The sequence below is a fragment of the Athene cunicularia genome (assembly GCF_003259725.1).
Source record: "Athene cunicularia isolate RWA chromosome 3 unlocalized genomic scaffold, athCun1 chr3_part1, whole genome shotgun sequence".
NCBI classification, from domain to species: Eukaryota; Metazoa; Chordata; class Aves; order Strigiformes; family Strigidae; genus Athene; species Athene cunicularia.
The window spans coordinates 62,167,993-62,186,558 of record NW_020799097.1 but is presented as its reverse complement, the minus strand read 5'-3'; positions in this window follow the sequence as shown (position 1 = coordinate 62,186,558).

Here is an 18,566-nt window from a genome sequence, read left to right as displayed (position 1 = left end):
CAAATATAGTCTGTTGAAAAATGTGTCACTGAAACAGATTTTCACGCAGGCTGATCATCCATTTAATTTACTATTTATTCTTTTACAAAGGCAGAAAGGGATGAAATGAGAAATGTTAGTCAGATTAACAGGACATTTGAAAATGAACTTGGTCAGAAATGAAAGTTCATGCCTGAGAGTCAAGAAGGAAAAAAAACCCCAAAGAATTCTTAATGACCTTTTCTGTTCAAAATGTCAACATGGCCAACTAATTCAGATTTCAAAAATATGTAGATCATGCTTTTCACCTGGCTTTGCACCACATATCTTCCCATGTGTTGTTAGTATATCATTGCTGCCTGGAGCTTCATGAACTGGAGAGATGTGCTATCATAATATAACTCTGCTGTGAACTGTTTAATTGCAGTCACATTTCTCCCCACATGTGATTGTTTTTCGGTGGTTGGTTAAAGCAAATCCTGCACACAGAGGTTAAAACTACACAATGTTTTCTGTTAAAAAGCACTGCGCAAAGCCAAGTGATTCATAATATATGTGTTACTAGAAGTGTGATGTCACTTTTTCCAGTCAGGTGGTGCCTGTTCTAATGTCCGTCCAAGCTGATGGAAAGATTCCCATTGATTTAGTGGATACTGGATTGTCTAAAACTCACAACAAAGGGAAGCAAAGAAGGTAAATCCTTCGTGTGCAGGGTTTATTCTCAGGGCTTTACAGGACTCTTGGTATTGAGGGTTTCCTACCGTTGGTGTTTTTCCTCAGCCATGAAGTACCCAACATATGAGGAACTGAGGGAGTTTGATCTGTAATCCAGTGCTACCTTGTCGGCCTCTTCCATGGCCTAGCTTCAGAATGAAGGTGGGGAGATGTAATCTTCTGAACTATATGAAATCTTGCAGCTAGGGCACTTCCTCAGGATGTAGGAAAGGGAGTTTCAACTCTGGAGCCCAAGGCCTCACATTTTCTTAGTAAGAAAACAGGTGGATGAAACGGACACCATGACTAATTTTGGAGGGCAGAAAGAGGGAGACTTTGGACACAATTCACAAGCCATCTCCCAGATCAGGCCTTGGAGCATGTGTAAGAGCCTGAAGATCCATTCCAAGTGAGGCATCAAGCTAGGGAAGCAACTAATGAAAACAGGCACCTACAAAGTAAGGGGAACTGCCCAGTACCTAACTACATGTTAGGTGTGTAAATATGAGGCTTTGGAGATGGGGTCTCATCCTAGACGTGACCTTCTTCTAAACTCAATGCTTTCATAAGAGTTGTCTGAACTCAATGGACTGCCCTGGTGGCTTGGTGTTCCTGGTCAAACCTTTGAATGATTCTCAAAAGACAAATTGCAGACCGGTCTTACCAAATATGGATTTATTGTGCTCAAGCACATCTCCAACCCCCCAAAGCAGGAATTATAGCCTGTGTGATCCATCAGACTGTCCATTAGACAACTTCCCTCTTCAGAGGTCACAGGTGCATTTATATGAGATTGGGTATCTTGCAGGAGGTCATATTTAAATATAGGTCTCAGCCAAGCCTTGTGTTAATCATTTATATAGATTCTTCATTCACGAATTATACTTCCATCTGCCTATGGAAACTGTGCATATTTCCTAAGGCTGTGATTTCACCATCATTCTTCCAGTCATGAACTTTCTCAACACCTTTACTTTGTGAATACATTGCTCAGATGTTGCTACAATCAGGAAAAAACTTTTTTTCTCTTATCAAAATAGCCAAAATGGTATTTAGTGCTGATTGTGATGTTACTAATGGGAATAATGAAAAGAGATGCAAAAGAGCTACATTAGCATAGCCAGGTTGGCTACAGATGTAGATGTTCCTCACTTCATCTGATGCATAACTGGCTGAGACAACTCCTCACTAAAATCTCTTTATTCTTGTGCAAACTGCTGTGAAGATTGCCCAAGCTGTGACTGAAGATACAATCTGAGCACAGTGACTCTGCATTCCCAGGAACAATGACAGAGTTTTAAGATGACAAATTTGCATACTTGTATCTGAAGGCAGAATCTGGCTTTAAGTATCTTGATCACAGGTAACATATTAAAGAGAAAGCATCAACATAACCTCAATTGCCCATTGTGACTCTGTGTGCCTGGCAAGCAGGAGACTCACTCACCCTTTCACCTGTCACCAAAAGTGATTTGATATGGAAATAAGGCTGGAATTCCACAATGCCATTGTCACAGTTATTCACATTGACTTCGGTGGCTATTACCATAATAAACATCACTCAAACAGCAAGTGCCTAGTCCTGATGGATTGCTTCATTATAATATCTGCAGGCCATTCCAGCTTGACCCTGTACAGTGTATGCTCTGTCCCCTTGAAAGTAACTCTCAAGCAATTACCTGGCCATTGGTGAAGTAACCACCATTATTATTTTTAAAACTTTCCTCAGAAGTTCAGAAAGTTTCTTGCAATGCACTTTTTAAAATTTGTTTAAAAAAATCCTTCAGTTTTAACAGCAAGTGTTCAGAGTCAGATAATCCTGTCTCATACTGCTCTGGGGATGACAGATCCATACTGTATAATACACTTTGTATATTATACACACTATGTATAATAATAGTGGAAATGTAAACCAATACTCTAAGCATTCACAAAAATATATATTCCTTTCAAAATACCAATATACATTTAATAGAATTAGAAGCATTCTAATTGAAAGCAGAGCATAGGTCCCACAACACCAAAAAGTCCCTCTGTGACTGTAATCACTGTAATAGGGTCTGCAGTTCTTGCAGAGCTGGATGGCTGGAAACCAGCATATTAAGAAAGCAAATCAATCCACAGGTGTTGTCCTGATATTCCACATTCTCTTGGGTGACATACATGCAGTTCCTGTCCAAGCCTCCAAGAATAAATCAGCACTTACTACCCCAAAGCCAAACCAGGACACAACACAGGACACGTTGTTCTTTTAGAGTTTCCTCAGTTCCTTGTACAGTCCCAGTCTGTCTGTCTCAGCTCTTCCTGTTCCTGAATCATATAGCTCTTCTAGGTCCCAAACAAAATATGCTCAATGCAAATAAAAAGATAAGCAGATAATTATATCTTCTAAATATTTGGTATGGGTGGGATTTTCCCCACCAGCTGACATAGGGAAAAAACAGATAAGGCACAGTTGCCTAAACCAAATGTCCCTTGCAGCCAACTTGCCAGTCAGCAGAAAGACTTTGATTTAATGTATCAGAAAACAATAGTCAACAGGGTGATGAGTAAAGAGAAGATCCTGCCAATAGTCACTGGTTTTGTCATCAAATCATGTATCCTGGGCCCATTTTTGCTGTTCTAACAGGTCCATGAAAAGCTTTTTAGTGCTTTAAGGATCATCCAAGTGGAATGTTATTGCTAAGAGAACCCAGGAAGGAGGAGGGTGAAGGATGGAGAGATGAATGGAAAGGGGAAATGTGTGAAAGGCCCAAATGCCTCTCTCAGTATAAACACAGCTAGCATGAACCCCTTGACCTTTTGAATTTCCCACAATTGCTAGATGTTAAATCCTTCTGGAAGCAGTGCAATGCTGGTTTTGTTTTGCATAATTAAAGGAAGATTGCATTCTAATACCTTCATCCGTGGTCGTGTCACAAGCCACTGAAACTCTAGGAGCAAATTATACAAAATGGAGGTGTGACACAGCTTCCTGATTTAGTCATTTTGTGCTTGTAAGCTAAGGCAAGTCTCTTAACATTACACATACAGTTAAGTGCCATGTATGAGGAACCACCTCAGGCTGGAACATTACCTTCAGTGATAACTTGCTTAATCAGCCAACTGAAGTCATCCCATGTGTTTGACGCCAGAGTTTCTCAAGAGTTCACACTATTGATCAGGAGGTAGTCACAGACACAGGAAGTGATCGTGGTACCAGAACAAAACCAGCTTACAGTTTGACAGTGTCATAGGTTATTTATACTGCACAGCACTGAAAAACAGTAGCAAAAGCACATTGGTGAAGAATCACAGAATCGTCTAGGTTGGAAAAGACCTTGAAAATCATCCAGTCCAACCATTGACCTAACACTGACAGTTCCCAACTACACCATATCCCTCAGCGCTATGTCAATGTGACTCTTGAACACCTCCAGGGATGAGGACTCCACCACCTCCCTGGGCAGAGATTCAAGCCATAAGTATTTTTGATTATCAGTTTAAAATAGACTCATTGTGTCTTCATGCTACTTCATGCTTCATGTTTTCATCCATATCATTAACTCCCTGAAGTTGGTAATGCTGTCATTTTTTCTCCCTGGGGCTGAGTTAGAACAAACTGAAATAGCTAGTGAAGTCAGCACAGTGTGCAACCCAATGAGTGGTTAACAAGTGAAGAGCCTCTATTTGTCTGGCTCCTAAAGCACTCTAGGAACTGCATTGAAAACAAGCTCTTAACAAGATGATGTTCAATTTGCCCATGTGATTCCCTAATTTGTCTGGGTTGCAACTATACAATCCAATACTATAGAAGCTGATGTATAGTCTCATTTTCCCCTCTGGCTTTCTCCCTTTGTAGTCTGCATGTAATACAATTTAATGGTCAAGCTAGATAGCCCTGTGGATCTTGATGTACTTACAGTAATTGTATTAGAGCCTCCAAATGCTGTAGGCCATTTTCCGATTTCCATGGTGGGGCTAGTTGATGTGAGTAGGAGGCATTCATGCTGAGGGCATCCAGCTGGAGAAATTCAGTTTCAGGTAGAACAGATCAGGAGTAAAAAATAAATAAAAAATATATAAAGTAATATATAAGTTAAAAATAAATAAAAAAAATAAAATTACAGTGTCTACATACATAGTAAACCTGAAAAATAATGAGCTGTTGTCTTGTTTTGTTGCTTGTTAGGACTGTGCCCTCTTAGAATAAGAGATTTCTCCATTCAGCATTTAGGCTTCCTTTGGACACCACAATGTTCATAGCTGAGCCAGTGGCAGATCTGATGTTGGGTTTGGCATGACCACAGCCATGCTAACACCTCAATTAGCAGCCACAATCAAAAGATGAGAGAATAAAGCATGCATAAGAAGAGCTGCTGCTTGCTTGGCTTTGTCTTAATTACTTCTATGGCAATAGCCAGCCACAACCTGCACTTGAACATGGCTGGCAGTTCAATGCCCTTCCAGCCCACAGTGACCGGGAAGCTGTTTTTCTCCAGGAGAGGATGATTCTTTAGAAAAGCAGCCTGTGGCTTCACGCTCCAGTGCTGTTCCCAAGGGCTGAGCTGAGCGGTCACCAGAGCAGCGTCAGGCGGCAGGAAGTGGGGAAGTCAAAACGCCCCAGGAGCAATTCAGATACCTACACAGAGGCATTTGAGGTCACCTCTGGCCATGCCACTTGCCCTCCTGCTGCTGCTCCAGAAGGATCTGATGTTGGACATGAGTCATAGCTGAGTTTATCTCCTTGGTACCCTCAGATATGGGCACGTAGATTACTCTGCTTGTGTCGTGATTGTCCTGCATGGGTAAAATTGTCATTCTCACTGACCTTCATCCTGTATCTGTGCGCTGTCATAAATAAACCTAGCCAGATGAAAGGATCAAAATCCTGATCCTTGTACCCTGTCATCTTCACTGCCTTCCAGAGGCTGCCAGGTAGGTCCAGAAGCTTGAGAAGATTAACCTCATCCTCACCACAAACGCCTTATGACCAGCTTGGAAATTGCAGCATTGTCTTTAAATTTGCTCCTTAGACTCAGCAGAGCAGGAACAGCTGTTTCTGGTTTTTGATGATGTACCTGACACATGCTTGGAGATTCCAAAATGATAAACAAAAAACCCTTGTCAATTCTATGAAAAAGTTTGCTTGCTTAAAACGCCGCATGGGGGCGCATTTCTGCACAAGAACATTTGAATTCTGATTAAAAATATCCATTTCATGGGAAGAAAGATGCAAAAAGACTGTTTTTTTCAACTCACTATGTCAATTTATTATTTAAAGAACATGCTGTAATAGCATTCCTTTGGTCCAGACAAAACAGTTCTCTCTGTTTCTTTTCTAGCTCCTCCACTTTCCATATCTCTATCATTTGTCTAAAAACCAAATTCCTAAACCAGCAGCAACTACGTAAAACATTTTAGACAGCCTAGGGACCCATTCTGGATTTTGTTCACATTCTACTTCAACTCTGACTGAAGCTGATGGGAATTTAACTAGTAATCTCAACAGGAACAAGATCACGTCCTTTCGGTGGAAATGGCATGACCTTCTTCCATAAACTCGCTCTTGCAGAATTTGTTTTCTTTCAGACTGTGTATGCATATGAAAGCTATTCCAAGAAAGAGAGGGACTGGGAGAGCTTCTTTCTCTCTTCTGTAGAGGACTGTCTCATAGGTATCTCTGTAAACTAATGTGAGATGGGATTCACTTAGGTTTCCAAGCTCCTGTAGCCCGAAATCTGCACCGCAGCACTGATGTTCTCAGCACTAACAAGTACAGAGAAAATAATGGTGCCAGTTTTGCAGTCTACAGAGATGAACAGAGAAAACGAACAAGCAGAAGAGAAGTTTGCATCAAAGGCAAAAAATAATAAAGGGTGTCTTCTATATGCAACTTTTTTTTTTTTTTACAAATTCACTGTGCTGTTGGTAAACAGTAGAATTTCCTGCAGAAAGGCAGCTGCTACTTACCATTCCTCCTTTTGTGGTAGAGAAAAATGACTGGAAGATGTTTCTGCTTACAGTGCCAGTCCTAGGTACCTGCTATGCACACACAGCACCAATGGAATGCCAGAGCTTTGACCTCGATATTTTACTTTCTCTCCTAGTAACTCTAGGAGGTGCTCCAGATATTACACCTGATATTTCTGTGTGTAAGCATTAGGTAGTTTGAGGCACTTGTGCTGTCTCTTGAGGCAGCTGGCTGTGCTGTCATGTCAACATGGCTACAGTGTAAAAGTGCAGGAAGAAAGGGATCTAAGAAGAGGGTGCTGAAGGTAGGTACAAGACAAGCAGGACTTTAAAGAACCTTGCTTTGAACTGGAATAAATCCAACTAACTGAGAGGTGAAGGAGGATGAGGATTTATCATGGTCTTCCATATATACAGTTCTTCATGACCTCACATGCTCCAGTACTTAACAGGTGCTACCTGAATGGTGACACAAATCTCTCCACTTCTGACCTTCTGTCCAGTCTTGTATTTCTGGTAGTCATGACAACATTCACTACAGCTTTCCAGTACTCGAATTTAAAAAAATCTGCTACTTTTTTCCCTTCACAAAAAACCCTAAATGTTTTTCCTCTCCCACTACATTTCTAGCTGCTTTGCTTCCTATCTTCTCATAGTTTCAGGCAGCCTGCATGCTTGGGATCTTTTTCCTGGGTGTTTTACCATGCATTTCCTCACTGTGGGTGCTGCCTTCATTTCCGCATGCACTAAGCCTCTTTCCTTTTATTGTTCAGATATTTCTTTAAAGCAATTTTATTCCACACACACACATCCCTCCCCATGCAACACTTGTGTTTCTTTGCACTGGAAATGCTACTCTTGTCTTTGTACCTGTCTGACTTGTATTGCAAATGCCTTCAGGCATTTGAGTGCAAGAGCACAGTTGCAAATTCAGAGTTGCACAGTGCAAGCTCTGCTTTCCAGCACTAAAATGTACTTGCTGCTGAAATGCAAGAAATTTCTATGATTCACCATTTCATATCCTACTGCTTTCTCACACATTACAGGAGTTCAGAGACGAAAAGTTTTCCCTTAAATCCGGCTCTTATGCATAAGCTTCAAGAGAAAAAATAGCAGTTTTGATTAAGATACAGAAGTGTTTGGTTCAATACCTCATTAAGCAGTATGGGCAAGTGTATAACCTGTGTTTTTGTACGAACAATAATACATTAGTCACAGTAGACATCAGCAGTTACTTAAGGCAACATATTTCCTTGGACTTTTCTAACACTAGCCCCTCCCTAAGCATTTTGCAACTCTTTCCTGTTCCTTTACAGGGTGATTGACCCTTTGTACATTTTAGGTATTCTCATTAAGGGCAATATTGAACCCATATCTTAAATAATGTTAGAACAAAAGACTTCCCAAGAGGGTTCCAACTGTTCTGGCAAGGAGCATGTGACACTAAGTGATTCTGCACTCTCAACTCGGAGACACTGTGTGCCATGTAAACGTCCTGCTGGCAGTTTTCAGAATGAGGCACCGACACACAGCTTCAAATCAACAGCTTCAAGTCTCCGGTTCAGTTTCACTGAGATTAATCGCCATTTTTAAATGGCCAAATCCAAAGGACTGCTGGGAGTCCTGGTGCATTCAGTTCATACTCTGTTCTCGCCTCCTGTTAGGAGCCTCATCTGCTGACACAGGCGGTGCCCACTACTGTAAGGTATCTCCCTCACAGGGGAAGTTTTGGGCTAAGTGGAGGAATAGAGGTTGCATAACTACTGAAAATCAGCCTGGCATTAACTTCTGTGAAAGAAGGGGACATGTCTTAGAAGAGCTTTTGTTGACTTGAGGCCCACGCTAATTACCTTTCCCCTCATACTGGGGATTTAATCAGCTTGAGCCTGATTAGCCATGCACAGTTACAGGAAAAAAGAGTTCCCCTAACAGTCATAGAGCAATGGCCATTTAGTGTGTGTGTGCAGGGGGTATGAAACAACTTGGAAAAACTGACTATGTGAAAATAGCTTTCAGAAACACAATTATTCACCTTTCCACCACCATTTTTGATGTTGCTCTGCCTTCTGTCCTGTCTGTTGTACTGGTTTCTGTGCAGCTGTAAGATCAGCAGGGACAATGATCTTTGCAACTATACATCATCTAGTACATCTGGAGCACTGTCAAAATAATTTAGTTATGGTAGAAGCTAAACCAAGAATGAATCCGTGCATTGCACTTCCCACTCCTCATTCTCCTGTCCTGGCTACGCCTACCGTAAACACAGTGTAAACACCAATAATATTTCTTTATAGCAGCAATAATGCTGACTAAAATATGGAACAAAAGGTTCATGGGTGTCAAATCGGGTTGTCTCTATGTCCATGGAAAATTAGGTTACTGAATGCAAAGTTATATATCTTTCCTCAAAGACAATTCTTTTCTACTCCTTGATGAATAAGTGGTAAGTATTTCCCCAGTGTGAGTGCTAAGCAAGTAGGTCACCCACACTTGACAGTGGTACATAAAGACCAAGCAAGAATATCCTGCCTGGCACAATCTGTATCTGATGTTTATTCAAAGCCTTGTCTTCTATAAAAAGGAGATTGTGTGTGTGTATTTTTTCATCTTTGTCTTCATCAGGAGCATGCTTTTGAAATGGGTCTTGCAGTCACCCCTACATGCTCCATGTTGTCATATTGCGAATCATCTTGGGTTGCATGAACTGAACTCATGAAGACATGCCCTGGCTGCCTGTGGGTGTCCTGTCTTTGGTACAAAATTGAAGTTGGTGTATAGTGAAAAACTTGTAGATGTTGGGTCCTCCTTTTGACTGTTATGTGTGTCTAAAAGACAGAGTGATTTGGCTCTGGAAGCTCCTGTTCTCCTCAATTGACTATGCAGTCAGCTGAAGTTGCCTACCTCAGATACAGTTGACTGACTTGACAGACATACAAAGCCAAGAAAGATAAATCCCACCCTAGGCATCTAACTCCAGGCAGCGTGAAATGCTCTTTGTTCTTTTAAACACAGTCACCGTAACAGACATGCTTAATATATCTTCCTGTTTCTTTTTCACAGTGCAGAACATACTGTTGACAACACCTTAAATAATGACAGGTAGACAACTGTTCCCACGGGGATGTGGCTGAGTCTTCTTTGGCTCTTGGAGAGCTCAGTGGTTGATTCCTCTGGTCTTATCCGAAAAAAAATCACCTCTCTAAAAGGTGAGGAATTGCAAGTTTCACATTTACAACAGCTGAATATTTTTAAAATCAGGATGTGACGATCGATAACGCTCATACTGCAAACAACTGGCACTGCTCCCATATCTCCAGCCCTGACCTTTGGACAGTGTGCTTCATTATACAGACCTGTGGACTCGAAGCTTTGTCATCATCAGCAGGGCAAAGCACAACACTCTCATAAAACACCTTGCCATAAAAAACCCACATAGAACAATCCAAACTTTCAATAGTTAGGAAAAAAGTCCATGAGAGTGCAGGCAAGGCCACCAAGGAGTTCAAGGTTGTCTCTCCCGCTGGAGCACTGACCAGGCTTTGTAGGCACTTTGGGGCAATCAGCCAGCCAAGGCTGGCAGCTGCAGGGACACATTGGCTCCTGTTTCCCATTTTGCCTCTACAGCAGCTTTTCCCTGTCAACCTCTATAAGTTTTTCACTGCTCTGATTCTTATAATATGCTATTTTAAATGTTTTTGTCTTACTGATATGCAGGCTCAGGATTATGACTATCAAAAGGAACAGCCAAGGCAAGGGACGTAGCTTGGATGTTTTTTGAGAATACACTCCTCAGATCATGTGAGCTTTCAGTCAACTTGTCACTGCAGTTGTTCTGTACTGTAATTTCTTTTCTTTGCCCCTTCTTCCTATGCTACTTTCATCTTGTGGCTCAGCACTTATGGTCATAACATTTAACTGTGTATAGAGAAAAAAAAAAAAAAAGAAAGAGAAAAAAGAAAAGCAGCTACAGTTCTTAAAATTTGGCTACTTTGACACATTAGAGTTGACAGGAAAAAAAAAAAAAAAAGTGTCCTTACTGCCTGAACCTGTTCCAGTCATGAGAACATCAGTTCTATAACACAAATGTTGGTCAAAATCATAGTCAAGATTTCCTACAGTGGTTTGCCACATTAAAGTAATAATACACCCATCAGGTTAACTAGTAATAAACTCCACCACCCTTTGCTTCACAGCCCTTGGAGTGAACAAGGCGTGAGTGCATTTCCAATACTGAGTTCAAGCTTCTGATTGCCTCTGATTTTCTAATGAATCTGAGGAATATTTTCCTAGTTCAACTTGGGGACTTTCCATGCATTGGTGAAATCTGGGTCATGGCACGAATGTGTTCAGTGGTTGGACTTGTTTTAGTGGCTCACATTATGCTGCCTCGAGGGCTCACCTGTGCTAACCCCAGTCACGATGGAGGGGAGACAGAATTCAGCTGTCTCACTTCACAAGAAAAATACTTTCCCCACTCAGCCCAGCAATCCTCCTTTTTCCAGGAGAGTCAGAGAGCACAAATGAATTAGGAAGTTCCCTAGAAGAGGAGTGGCCACCCACTCTGGTTTGCTGTGTTTACATCCTCACACATTATAGCAGCTCTCTTCTCTCCTGCAGAGATGCCATGTAATGGGTATCTGTCATCTTTCTTCTCTTTTGTTTTTTCTCCACCATGTTTCCTGGCTTTTTATCTCAAGGAGCATGAGTAAGGGTACTGCCCTGAGATTTTTACTTGGAAAAGCTGACCTGTGGTGAAAAGTTGCAACACTGCAGAGGTTAGTTATCCCTCTGGCATCTGGCAGGGCCAAGACAGAATGGCAGGGGGTGAGTGGAGTTAAATGGGAAAATCAGGGAGAGACGTGGGAGGTGTCTGCCACTGGGGTATTTTGCTCACATTGAGGACCTCTAACCACCACAGTCTGTCACTCACTGCAGCCTGTCTCCTCTGGGACACTGGTTCTGGGTTGGTCAAATCGCACCTGGGCCATAATTCCATTCCTTTCAGTGGAGTTACACTATATAAATTGAGCTGTATGTTTTCCTGGGTAAGAGAGTTCCTTACTAACAAAGTTCACAAGCTTGTGCTGTGAATCTTCTGGGAGTATTCAGTTATATGAAGAATGCTTTAGCTTTCAGATGACCTAAAGCTGTGCAACGTCCTATTACTTCACACTGCCAGTGAACACAAAGTGATTCATAGTTGTTCACAAGTGAAAAAAAGGCAAATTAAGAGCAAGCAGTTACGAACAAGAGGATTGCTATTTCAGTCCATATGATTAGCTTTTGTCTCGCCTGTGCATCCTCAGAGTTTATGGTCCAGAAGATAACTAAATCTTGTCAGTGTAGCCCTGGTCATTAAACCTGTGCTCAAAATATAATTTTGATAAAGCTATGCACAACTCTGATGTAACTAACTTCTGTGGGATCTGTGTGCTTGTTTTTGCAGTTCTAGGTAAGTATTTGTTTTCTGACTGCTCATCTGACCATACAGTAAATTCAGCTTGTATTTTGATGGTTCATCTGTGGCGTGGATTTTTGGCAGTATGAGAATTACATAAGTGGTTTTTTTCCAGTACGGAAACATGAATGGCATGGCAGGTCTTACCTCCTGAGGCATCCATGCCAGTGGGATGTGTGGTGTTTATCAGCAGCAATTCTAGGATAAAAAATGAGTAAGAAAAGAAGTCACTGCTTTTGCAATGACATTTGCTTTGACTGATCAGCAGAATTTAAACCCATGACCTTCAGTGTGATAACACACATTACTTAAGTAATGTCATTAGCTGGTGGCAGAAGGAAGGTGTTACACTTTAGGGCGACTGGCAGAGAGCACACATGTTTTATAAACCTGTAAAACCAGAATATTGGGATGTCATAAAAAGACACTATTTCATTAGAGTGCTGTTTTATGTTTACATAATAAGAACTTTAATGTATCTTAGGTTTGAGGACAAGAGGAAGAATGAGGTGTTTCCCTAATAGGGAATAAAGGTTTCTTTTTTCCTCATATGGTCCCATTGCTACAGGAAAAGCGTCTGGCAGGAAGTAATCCTGGACTCAGTCTGAGAGAAAGTCTGTGTTATGCAATACTTGCAGGGAATGTGGACTTCCCACAAGAACAGCATCCAGGCTCCCTCCTGTACCGATGACTGGCTACGATCCTCCGGTCATTATAATGAATAAGGGAAAGACAAACATACAAATGCTTGAGAACAGAGCACAGAATTGAAGAGGAGTACTCAGCCCCTTTCCCTCAAGCTGGGCTAGTACAACTTTCTGCAATTGTAGACTGTGGACATCAAACGAAATTAAAAAAACAACTGATTACCGCTGCCAAATTTAGGCATTGTTTATTTAAATTCCCTTTAACAACTGCTTTGTAGTACTGCAAAATCCCAGGAGATTTTATTCCATGGGGATTCGTGGCAGAGGCAATGGAGATGAAGAAGAAATTGTATTTCATCTCAGTTATCATTAATGAACAAAGGTACCTAAATCTGTCCTCTGATAAAGTCTTTTTTTTTTTTTTTTTTTTTTTCCAGAACAGGGCTGAAAAGGAAAGCAAAGCACATGCAGCTGTTAGGTACATTGCTGCTCTGTGCACAGGAGGGATTGAATTGAAGGAAATGCATAACTCAGCCAGCCTGTGATAACAACTTCCACCTAATCCTCAACCAACCATCTCCAACAACCAAGCCCTCACTAGGGATTTTGGAAGCTGACTGATAGGTTTGCAGGACCCACCTCCTATATCTTTCTGAACATTTTAGAGGGATTCTGGCTGTTGTTCTCTAAAGAGGCTCTTTAGATTTTCCTTTCATTGTTTGACAGCCCTCTTAGGAAAAAAAAAAAAAAAAAGCAGTGCTTGTGCAAAAATTAGAATTGCACCTGCAGTCAAGGTGTATTAAACTTGGAAACTACAGGCAAATATGTGAATTGAAAGCTCTCAAGAAGCCAGTTCATAAACCATAACAGCTGATCTCAAATGCAGAACAACACAGCTATATAAAGAAGAAGGTTGGCTGACATAATTGCCAGAAAACCGTCCTCATTGATAGAGTCTGCCAACAGCAGGTGATGTAAGAGCTGGCAGTGAATGAAGCTGTGAATGTGAATGTGATGTCTGGCAGTATTTCTTGAGAGATGTTCACAGCATAGCAGTTGGAGACTTACAGAACACCATTAAAAAGAGAGATGCCTGAGGATAAACCTGTGCAGTCTGATTCCAATGGACAATAGGAAACATCTCCTTCATGTTTTGTTCTCTTCTATGCATCTGGCTTGGTCTGAATTGACCATTATAACTCATGTGCAATGAACCACGTCCTCTAAGACATTCCTGGCCTCTCAGTTGTTTGCTGCATCCCTCTGCCAGTGCCCCCCCAGTAAGGCAGCAAAGAGTAACATAGGGAAAACAAAGTGTACCTGTGTCTCAGGTGATAGCAGTGCATGGTCAGTCATGTAAGTACAAATCCACTGTCATCAGTGCCATGAATTGTAGCAGCTGCAGGATGAAAGCACATCACCCTCTGCTATCCCTGCTGTCACCTGGAGGCAGGGAGCTGCTCAGAGAGCTTGGAGACTGTCACAGCCACTTATCTCATGGCTGACAGACCTCACTCAGTCCCACCAGAGCCCCTCTGGACAACAGTAACCCAGCTGTGTTTGCAACAGAGTGTTGTTACCTGTGGCTAGCGTGAGGCCACTGCAGGTCAATTCACCAGCACTTTCGGTCTCGGTCACTCAGAATCGTTTGAACCTCAGCCTTGAGCTGGCTCCATCCTTTCCTGTTGCCTGTTGTGCCCGGCTGCCTGAAATGCTGGAGCTGCAGTTTCTTTGCCAGGACACTGTTCAGACTAGCATATCTACATCTGACTGGATGAGCCCATTTCATCCTTTCCTCTCCTTGGCATGTCTCGTATCTTGTTCAGTGCTTGGCAGCTCAGCTTGCTGTTTCTGGCTGCCCTGCCCCATGAACAGTGCCGGGCAAAGGCTGCAACTCGCAGCAGCCCCAGGCAGCATGGACAGAGAGCCTTGGCTCCAGCACACCTGCCTGGGGTGCTCTGGCAGGAGGGCTCATGGTGTTGCAGGGACACCTCTCGAGTCGGTGTTTGAACCTTTGCCACCCGTGCCGCTCTGGAGGGAGGAACAAGAGGGCGCTGAAATGAAATTTGGGGATTGCCAATCTGTTTCTCTGGAAGCAGGATTTTTACTCTCAGCATGGTAAATAATTCTGATCTTATCATCCAGCCAAATGGAAAAGGAAACAAATATTTTCAAAGTTTCAGAGGAAATAGAAAATGTCTCAAGAATTAAATGGACTGAAGGATGAGGAGTCTGTCAGTGAGGGAGTCCATGTATCCTTAAACTACAGCTTAATGCTTAAAGACCTGGTGGGTTTTATGAAATGAGATCATGGTTTCTCCCTATTTTGAGAAAGCACATTCACATACTGAAAAAAACAGCAAAGACCAAACTAATGTGCATTACTTGGCAAGTGCAGCAGACAAGCCAGATGGATATCCAGTATGCTGCAGTCCAAATGGCAGCCTGGTGAAAGCTCTGCAGCTGGGCAGGAAAAAGAGGTGCATGGGCAAATACCATGCATATGCTCAACAACTGCTGCATGTCTTCCACAGCAAACACATACACTCCCACATGTCCTCCCCAGTAAGGTGCCACGATAGCAGCCATGGCTGAAGAAACAGCTGTTGCCATGTGGATTCAGAGTGTGGCATGTGTGACTGCATGTGTGCAGGCAAAATGGCCCATTTTTCTACAATGATACAGTTCTAGATTATGAATAATTTAGATAACGCAGTAATTAGGGCCATATAAATATCATGTAGATAGAAGATCCATTCTTTCCAGCTGAGAAAGTTCCCTTTGGACCAAGCCACATTGCCAGCTGGAACAGCTCATGAGTGTCCCTGTGTCCTTCTGAAGCACTTTCAGTCCTCTCAGCTGTTGAATTGGCAACTTTCAGTAGCACTAAGTTCACTTTGGAAAGTAGCTGGTAAGTAATCAGGAAAAAAACTTTCACAGACAGAATAGTATCTGTGGAGTCTTGTCTACAGAGAACAGTATCTTAGAAGAGGCCTTCACCTAAAAATTACAAGTCCATGACACACTTTCAAGTAGTCCAGCATTTTTCTTTTATTCTCCTATTTGACTTTTGCTTCTCATTCCAAGACTTCATCGGTCAAATCTGGGTTTATAAAATAATTTCTTTTTGGATTCAGAAGCAGGAACATGTGAGCTGCTTGTAAACACTTCAAACACCATGACACATTTCTTTTCTGGGAGGAACTCTCACTGTACGTGGTGTAGGAATGCATGCTGTACATGAAAGTCCTGTTGATCTTCTAACAAATCCATTACCAGGGAGCAAAAAGTTCTTAAGCAGTGAGCATCCCACTCTTGCAGTGACAGAGGAAATGCCCATGCATCATTGCAGAAAAGCCTGCACACCCTAAAAACATCTTAAAGGCAGCTGAAATGAAGAAGAGGACAGAGAAGAATATAGATTTCTTTAGGATGTCTGTCTCTAAAGAAATGCTAAGGACATATCCAGAGTCCAGTATGTGGTACCAGCCATGTGATCTCTGAGAGGATATGGCAGAACTGAAGCAGTTTGCAGATGGGTTGTGGGACTGAGCAAAGGCTCAGAAAAACTTTCATATGTCAGAGAAATTGAAAAGGTTGAAATCATTGACCTTAGAATGAATAATAATAATAAGGGACACAACACAAGTCTGTAGATAATGAAAAATTTAGAGTTGATAGATAGGGAGCATCACTGCTCATGCAGCAACAAGGTTGCATTAAATGAAGGGAGGGCAAAGGACATATTTTTTTTCTCACCATGCACAACTGTGGCATCACAGTAGTCAAGATTCTACAGAAAATAAGAGGAATGAGTATTTTAATAAATTTAAGAAATATGCTTTGTCTCTACTGGCATAGTGTAGCACCTACCCATTACCCAACACAGATTTAAAAAAATGCAATGAAACAAAAATGTGCAAAGACATATTATAAACACTGTGTCCCACTTTGCATTAGTGTGTTTACAGTCTTTGAGATTTAATAACTTTATAACCATTTGCATTGCTATGAGGAAGAAATTTATTCTGATCAAGGTAAGAAAACATGGCTAAAAGGAGTGCTCGTGCACACTCCGTGGCATAGTACAAGGTCTCCTCTCTTGGTCTGAAGTAAATTAATTTTGATACTCTGTCAATACACTGCAATTCTCTTAGGAAGGTTCTGTTCCTTCAAAAATGGATTTGTTTCTGACTGTTCACTGAAGAAAATGTGCAGAAAGAGGGGACATTCACTCTACATCATAACTACTATTAAAAAAAAAAAAAGTAAGCAAGACAGATGATGACCTTGGAAAGCATTCATGGTGCTTTTTTTAAAAACTAAATTAATAAGTTATGATCTCTGCCTTGATCAGGGGACCATGGAGCATTCTGATGGCACTGTCAGATGGCAGGATCTGTCATCCTCTTTAATAATTTGCAACATCTCATTTTTTTATGGAAAGCAGCATACCAGCATCACAGCAGAGTCAGGAGAACTGTTATGCACAGAATGATTTCTAGGAGGTAGCCCAGCACATTTCACAAATAAAATAAGCCTTTTCAAGGGCTATGTAGGGACACCAGAGGAAAGACTGTGAGGCTCACTGAGAAATTAAAAACCAGCACGATTGAGAAGTACTTTGCAATTATTAATTGTTCTGATACAGCAGATCTTGCAGAAGCATGGCAAGATCAGAGCCTAATTGTACTAGAAGCTATACAGACCTGAAGAAAAAGACTATCACTGCCCTGGAGAGTTTGTATGCTAACTAGATGAAACAGACACAGAACAGGGAAAAAAATATGTTATTATATGACTCTTACTGGTTAGGGACTGGAGATTAATTGAACAGCTGAAGCCTGTGCTTGAGCCAAGAGCTGAACCCGGTTCTCTGGAGCCCCATTAACCACAAGGCCAACATTCATAACCTCAAACTGTATTGTCAATGTAACAATTGCAGCTAAACAGAAGACTTAATCTCAGGTCTCCAAAGAGCAATGTTAAAGTATCCTTTTACATATTATTCCAGTAATGTCCAGAGACCCCGTGTCTGATTGAGGACTCTGCTCTGTTGGACACCATGTAAACTTAGCAAAAGAGATGCTCTTGGCCAACCAATCGACAAAATACAGCGTGGGGAACAACAGTCACTTCAGATATAATACTATACAATAAAGAAGTTAATTTCCTTGGTAGTTATGCACAAGGATTGCCTGTAGTCTGTACAAAGAGCCGATCTTTGGTGTATTATTCCATATGTTGATTGTAGACACTGATTGAAAGCATACTGATTTCTTTGGGATTCTTTTCCCTGCTTTCTGGCCATTTAGACTTCACACTATAAAAAACTGCTGAATCATGTTGTGCTTGTGTGGGCAAAAAATTATCTATCTGTCAACATTTTGAAGTTTTTTGAATAGAACATGTCCTCAGCTCTCCTTTTACTTTTTTGTCCTGTGCTCTAAAAGGTAGGGGTTAGTGTGCTCTCATCTGTAAATTTGATGTGCTTCTCTTGGTAAATCTGGCTTAAAACAATGACTGATACGCATAAAGTCAAAATATAAACAATGCTTGAATTATTTTACTGTGTCAGTCTCAAATAATTTTTCCTATTTGGAAAAAAAATAGTGTTTCAATGAAGATCCAGCAAACGCTGTCACTGATTTTTAAGGGTGTTCATGCTTTAACAAGTAATCCTTAGATAGGTCAGAATTAGACTAAAGCATTGCATTTTCTTAGTCTGATTGCTTTTGTATAATATAACATACTGTAATAGCATATATATTAATGTCCTTAGTTTTAAAACACTTATATGTACAATTCAGCCACAA